This window comes from Haliaeetus leucocephalus, unplaced genomic scaffold (genome assembly GCF_000737465.1).
Source record: "Haliaeetus leucocephalus isolate CR32 unplaced genomic scaffold, Haliaeetus_leucocephalus-4.0 Scaffold830, whole genome shotgun sequence".
Taxonomy (NCBI): domain Eukaryota; kingdom Metazoa; phylum Chordata; class Aves; order Accipitriformes; family Accipitridae; genus Haliaeetus; species Haliaeetus leucocephalus.
In genome coordinates, this window is record NW_010973266.1 from 1,722,410 (window position 1) to 1,729,831 (window position 7,422).

General features: G+C 36.1%; 1 long non-coding RNA gene across 1 annotated transcript; it reads left to right on the top strand.

Moving 5' to 3' along the window:
* The first annotated feature begins 289 nt into the window (after positions 1-289).
* LOC104840758 lies at positions 290-6,605 on the top strand. Its single transcript, XR_775291.1, has 3 exons — positions 290-571; positions 698-763; positions 4,481-6,605. It is a non-coding gene; the product is annotated as an uncharacterized LOC104840758 (long non-coding RNA).
* Positions 6,606-7,422: the final 817 nt, after the last annotated feature.

A 7,422-nucleotide genomic window follows, 5' to 3' on the forward strand; every position in this document is an offset into this window, starting at 1 on the left:
TACAAAATATGTCTTCATAGCTGTCTGACTTGGCTTCAGGGTTTTCCTTCCGTTTCCTTGATGTAATTAGTCATTTCACACAACTTCCCATGATCCGCTCCTTTGATAAATGCCATCTTAAATTATACATTAATGGAGGGTGAAGCATGCTCTCTTCCCAGTGGCATTTTATCCCCAGTTCATGCAACTGAGGCACAGAGACATTCAGTGAGATCTGCAGATTTCCATGCTCATCCAGCATGAGATGCAGTGTTAAGTACAAAATTCTGGTGTTCTGGCTTCGTGTCTGCTAGTCCACATTTTACTAACTTACTGTTCTTCCAAATGAATGTGAGATCCCTATCAGTCATAAACAATAAAATCCTGAAAACTGGTATTCAGTGGCCTATGGCTTGCGAAGACCTGTAAATATTGCTTTTGATTCTTTCAGAAGCGAGCATGCAAGCCGTTAGAAACCATTCCAAATGAGGCTGATGCTCGCCTCATTGACTGTGCCATGGAGCTGGATTCTAAACAGAAAATCTCCGCTGACTGTGATCCCTGGGCTACAAAGACAAAGCAAAATTCAATGGTATGTTTACACTGTCAACAACATCTGTCTTTTAGAAGAACACATTTAAAATACATTTTATAATAAAATTGCAAATAATTGCCCCCCCTTTTTTTTGATGGTGTTGTATATGTTTTTGTTCATTAGATTTTTGAAAACCATGGAAGCAGAGGTACTGCCCAGCCTTGCCCAAGATGTATTGCTGGAGAATCTGTAAGTATATTAACCTTCTTTCTGTGACATAAAAGATAGACTTGTTCTTAAGTATTAGATCCATAAAACATAAAGTTAATAAAAACCGCAATTACATTTCTCAGGAATAAAGCATGTAAATAAAAGAAGGCAGATTGATTTAGCATTTCTGAGGTACGCAGCAGAGCACAAACTAATATGTTTCCAGCAGCAGTTGGAAAATATGGAGACTGTGAACACATTTTTCAAATTCACTCTAAAAAGCAGAGTTTAGGAAGTAACTGAAGCAAACACTAACATACAACTTCCTCTACCCCATTTTTATATTGTCCTTGATTTACTGGATCATACTAAAATATTCAGGAATCCCATTCTATCTCCTATTTTTTCCTCTAATTGGATACTTCCTTTCCAACGAGTAGACATAGCCTAAAAATATTACACTGTAGACATACGAGAGCTAGTTTTAAACAAGCTAGCTAAAGAACCAGGAGCAATCAGAGCTCGGCATAGACAACTTGACATTCCTGAAAAACAGTGCAAGTATTTGGACAGCTGAATAATGCTGACTTCTGAGCTGATTCAGATAGGCTCCTCTTGGTATCCAAAGCAAGCTGTTTAAAACCCGTATTTTTCTTTTATGTAGGCTGTAGTCACAGCTGTGACTTGGCACCATGTAGTATGCTGTAATATTGCAGCAGTAGCAGTAGAATCTCCCACTAACAGATGACTGTGATCTTAACCACTCTCTTTTTAGCCCTGGATAGAAGGCCAAAACCCTCAAGAGATAACGGCTAGTAATAGTGAAAGAGGTTATGGTATTCCTACAGTTTAGTTTTTCACGCAAATTGTCTAACCAAAGTTTAGGAAGTTTCTTAAATGTATGGGAGCTACTCTTGACTTCTGTTTGCATCCTCTGCATCCTTTTGAACCATCATACAGGATTCCTTACAAAGCCAAAAATGAGGAGAGGTGTGGAGGAATGCCATGCATTTCTTCAGAAAGGCTGAGTGTTTATAGCAAAATCTTTGATTTGATGGAATTAATGGCAAGGTTTCCATTGAATGCTATGAGGCTGAGGTTGCTGTCATAAGTCAGGAGCTGTGACTGAAAAGACATTACTGTGTTAACTTATTGCTGCTCATCTTTAAAAATAAAATAGAAACCAGATCCAGGGCTGCCTTTAGGAATACGGAAACCAGTATGACCACATATGTGGATTACCAAGTTTGAACTTTCCAGATATGTTACCGTCTTTGGGGACATGGAGAACATCTCGGGGATTAAAAAACAAAAAAAGAAAAGAACATCTTGTGATTAAAACCCAAATTGGCACATTAGGAAGTAAATTTTGTTGTATTCCAGAATTACAGTGACAACATTAGAGTTTGTAAAAATCTTCTATATCAGTGACCACTTAATTTTGGAAAATTATGACTGAGTACAAATACCATAATTCCAAATAACACCATTTCTGTTTTAAATCAGATTAGCCTGTTGGTTTTTTCCTATGGCCTAGTAATGAACTTGATAAAAGCCAGATAACTTGAGGAGTCAACATTCATCTCTTCCACAAACATTTATGTATTGAAGTTTGGTTATAATGGATGACCTATTCACTTTTAAATGCTTTTCAGCTACAGCTGTAAGAAACAAGGAAAACAACTTGCTAACTTTACTCGGTGAGAACCAGAATCTCAAAACTAAAGAATTCTTCTACTTGACTGTCCCTCTGTGCTTTCAATATAGAAACTCAAGGTAGTGTTATAAAAATCTGGAGTCCTTGTAGAGCTACTTAGAAGGCTTCTTGCTAAATTAGCCTCATATTGTTGAGTTGAAATGGAAAACGCTTTGCTCAAGGCAGGGTGATTTTAAATATGACTGATTTGAAGCATGATTCTGATTTCCATGATGTACCCTGTAGTGGGGGAAAAAGTTTACTCATGTGTGTTGCAAAATGTCAAATATAAATTAAAGTTTAAGAAGCAACATACAATGTTTGGTAACGGAATCATGAAGTTAGCGTATATATTCAGTTCTCCATTATTTGAGTCATGGGGCTGGAACAATCTGGATGAAAGAAAAATATGGCTACTCTTGCACAGGTATCTTGCTCTTGCAGAGAGGAGGGACTCTTCTGCTCCCAGTTTCTGTTAGGAGAGTTTTCTAGTTTGGACATAATGCCACACAAATACAGGACTAGAGCAGCCAGAACTGTGTTCTGGTATAGCTGAATTTATGTCATGTTAAGCAAGCACAACACCCTGATGTAAATGGGCTTGTGTGAGTGTCCTTGCATTCACAGCATGATTCATATGTAACCTCTCTACCTGTCAATGATGCACTGATTGTATAGATTTGTTAACTGTGTCCTCTTTGGATAATCAGTTATTTGTGCCCAGTGACATAACAGATAATTCAGTTATATTTCAATAAATTTGGTAGGAATTATATTAGTAAATTTTCTTCATTCTTAAAATAATAAAAAGCTTATACTAAGAGTATAATGTCTAGTAAGCCAGTAAGAGCTCAGAAAACTTTCTTTAGTTAAAATTTCACTTCAGGAAAACCAGGCTGTCACAGTGATTAACATGCATCATGGAAGTCCTTCAGAACAGCTGAAATGAACAGAAGGGAGGAGCCTACAGATAGCAAGATAAAGAATGTTATAATTTTTTTCGTAATCAATAATAATGTTAAAATCCTATAAGAAGCTTTATTCTACTAATGGTAGGGAAATTCAAATAAATTAAAACATCCAAACTGGAACAATTCAAACACAAAGCATGTTGGACTGAGAAAATTTTTCGTTGTTGTGGGTAGTGTTATCAGGATTGTATTCTGCATCAGGAAGTCCTAATACTTAAGCTAATCAGTCATGTGAGGAACTTGACTAACATCAGCCTTCCTGAACACGTTTAATTCTGTGTCACTACTGTAAGTGCTGTGAACTTCAAATTGTATTTGAAGGCAGTATCACTATTTGGTTTGCTCTCTTAACTTTTAGAGCTCTTTTGATACATTTAATGACTACCACATCTTTCAGAAGGAATGATAGATGTGTATTAAACCACAATTTGAGAAAAGAGTACTACTATAGCTGCATTTTTTGTAAGTTTTCTTTGGACTAATACGTTATTGACTATTTAGGCAGGGGCTTAGAAGAAGAGGAAGAAGTGGTGTTAACTAGAAGGAAATTAGGTAGGATTTCAGGGTGGGAAGAACACCACCATCATTCTTGAGATTTTTCTGTGTTACATGATAACTAGAGGTAATGCTTTTTTTTGTTCTAAAGTATTACTGTGAATACATTCTTTTAAAAAATACAATGTGATATAAATAAATGAAGACTTGAGTTTAAAATAAAAGTTGCCAACCAGAAAGTAAATTTCTGTTCTATCCTCAAAATCTTTAAACATTTAATGGTAGAATAGAATAAGGTATACAAGCATGATGCTAAAATTGTCTATATTCTCTATGGGTATATTTTAACCTCATGTGCAAAACTAGTATCATAACTCAGTCATGCTCCTTATATAGATTACACTGAATGGTCCATTTACTGTCCAAACTTTTTAGTTATCCATTAGTCCTTCAGGAAAAAAAAGGGGAAGATTTGTGATACAGTTAGTGGGACTGACAGTTTCTTTTAAAATAAAGTTTGAAAACATATACTGAGAAAGAGACTTCAGTTTTTGATGAGATAATTTTTAGTGACATGAAATTTTGTCATTTCAGGGACACTTCAGTCATATCCTGGGCTTCTAGAAATTGAGAGACGGCAAGTCAGCAGCACTGCTTTTCTGTTTACATTCTAAACATGCACCTGTGAACCCTGTACAGCTGGATATCTGTACATTCACTCACGGCGTGGATTTGTATGTGGTATTCAGCATATAGCAGTTTGCTGTATGTGTTACTCTTTTAGTGCACAATGATGGATATCATTGTTTTTACACTTGAAAAAATGCTTCTGCTTTTAAGGTAGCTCGATATATGTTTAAAAAAAATTTGATTTAATGTTTTAGGCTAGTTAAGTTGATCTGGCCTTTGGCCCAGTCTTCACCTTGGACTGGGCCGAAGGTCATGTTGATACAAGAGATTTTCCTGTCTCTCTTGGGCACTTTCTCTGATACTCTTGGAAAACGGTCCTTGCATTTACATGTGTACAGGGCCTGCAGTTTTAGCTCAGCCCTATATATGCAGGCAGATATGGGAGGACAGAAGTGTCTTCATTTTTAGATGGCTATTCAGCTTTGCAGCTGTGAAGGCCAGTAAAAATCCTGTTGAAACTTATGTTTAAATCCAAAATATGCATCCAATTCAGATATCTTACATGTTATACTTCTACTTTGTTTATAACAAGCAGTTTGTGAATGTGGTAAGTAACTAATAGAAAAAAGAGTATTATTTGAACAACCCTCTATAAAGTGAAGATGAATAGTAATTTGGAGTCCTCAAAAAGTTGTTAAGATACCATCTGACACTCCCTGACTCTGTCTTTCCAGTTATTGTGATATTAGAACAAATCTGTTTAAAAAGTCTTGAAGTTGTCATCTAGCATAATTTTATTGGTTTGTCACAAATAATTTCATCTACATTTTGCCAGTATGTAGGACTATGTAATTTTTAAACACATTCAGATTTTTAGACTCTTAGGTAGCTGAGTTGTGCTATTTGGGTGTAACACTTCACTGGCTGCTCTGGTTTAGGCAGAAGGGTCCTGAAAGCTTAGAACTGAATGGCAGCGTGTTAACCCTCTGCACCGGAGGGAAATTGCTGTGACCTGCCAAAGTTCACAAAGCAAGCAATCTCCACTGTCTGGAGAACTGCTGAGCTATAACTCTGCCCTGCTGCCACTCAGCTCTCAGGCAGAGTTCAACCCAAAACAGATACGGCAGGCATAACAGCATTTGGCCTCTCCTGTTCTGAGAGCAACCAGTAGCCAGTTTAAATTAAAATGGTAGCTCTGAAGTTGCAAAAATCTAGTGACAGGCTTTTAAAGGTTAGTTTCCCAGTGGGTTTTATCAGACTGCAAAATCCTTAGACAAAGGTTCTTCAGAGTCCTAAAATGCTTCCCATATTGTGCGTGAAGTTGTAGCTGGCACTGAGTTGACTGCTATTAAGGAGATTCTTCCTAAATGTATGACTATCATATAAATACTGAATTCAATTAAGTAATAGATAAGGAAATAAGTCTATAAAGCAGACCTGCACTAAATTGGCATATAGACTATTTGGTTAGGAAGGAATAAGTTTCCTCCACGCCAATATAAATTTTAGTTACATCAAAAATAAGTATTTTCAAAGAGAAATTTTTCAGACACTTCAAAATTTTCTTCAATCACAAGAACAGTACAATCCCTTAAAAGATCAAATCTCCAAGAAGCACAGCGGTTTTAAAAATTGTATTGTCCCTGTCACCTTGAAGATCTGAAACTCATCTTGAATCCTCCCACTCCCAATGCAGGTTGATGCAAGCAATAGCATCTATCCAAGCTAGAAAGGAACATGTCCTCACTTGAAATGACAGAATGATGAGCAAATTCCTGCATACTGATATCAGAGTTTATCAATTAGTGCAAAATAAGAAACAAAAATGTTTCCTAAAGACTGAAATTACATATCTGTTACCAAGATAACTAGATCATATTTTGTGGGCAGTTCATTTTCACAACATTTTCCAACCCTTGTTTTTTAAAAATCCTGCTAACAATGGCAGTCAAAAAAAAGATGGCTAAGCATCAGTCCCTGTGCTGTAAAAGTTGAAATAAAGTAAAAGGCTAAACGGTATCTGAAGGTTTAGTTACTGCAAAATGACTCAAAACCTGTTATGCTTTATCAAGTAAAATGTATGACAAGTAATGATAGTAGAACAGTGTATGGTCAAAATTTAGGGTATCCAAAGAAGAGAATATCAAAAGTAGACTTGGACTCCATGATGGAACAGTTTTTTGCTAGAATATATTTGAGCAAAGTAGTATGCCATCATGTTTAAAACACGGAGGATATGTGTATGGATTATCAAACCAAAAGGGTGCTTTTCATTTAAATAATTCAAATTTTATCATGTTAAGAATTCACAGATACTAGTGCATATATTTCTTCCATTTGCTTTAAACTTAACTGTATTTTAGTGTGGTATGGAATATGGTAAAACATAGAAACAACTAGTTTTCCTTATGGTCCTCACAGGTTTTGTGCCATGTTCTTTTTAATTCTTCTCCTTTTAGAATAAACATTACTTGTTTTTTGTAAAAACTTATCGTACATAAGTCACAGGACTGGTCATAGTTCGTGGCTGCATTACAGAGGCTGATGAACTCATACTAGTGTTCGATTTTTATGTAGTTTTTTCATATCAGTCTTCCCATTGTTACTGTACACTGTGTAGGTATTTTATTACGCTCTCCACCCTGAGTCTCAAGACTGTCCTTGGAGATTACTGCATCTGTACAGCTGAAGAAAATAGGAGAACTTTATCCTATTTTTCACTCTGTTACCTGCAGTGTGAACGTGGGCCTGTTGTGCTTTCTCTACACTGTTAAAAATGTAATGCTGCAGTTTACATCAAGTCTGATTAGTAGTTATGTTATTTACATGTACACTTTGAACATCTAAATGCTGTACTATAGAAACTAAACTTGAGTAAAATGGCCCTAAGTAGGGTTCTTTTTGTT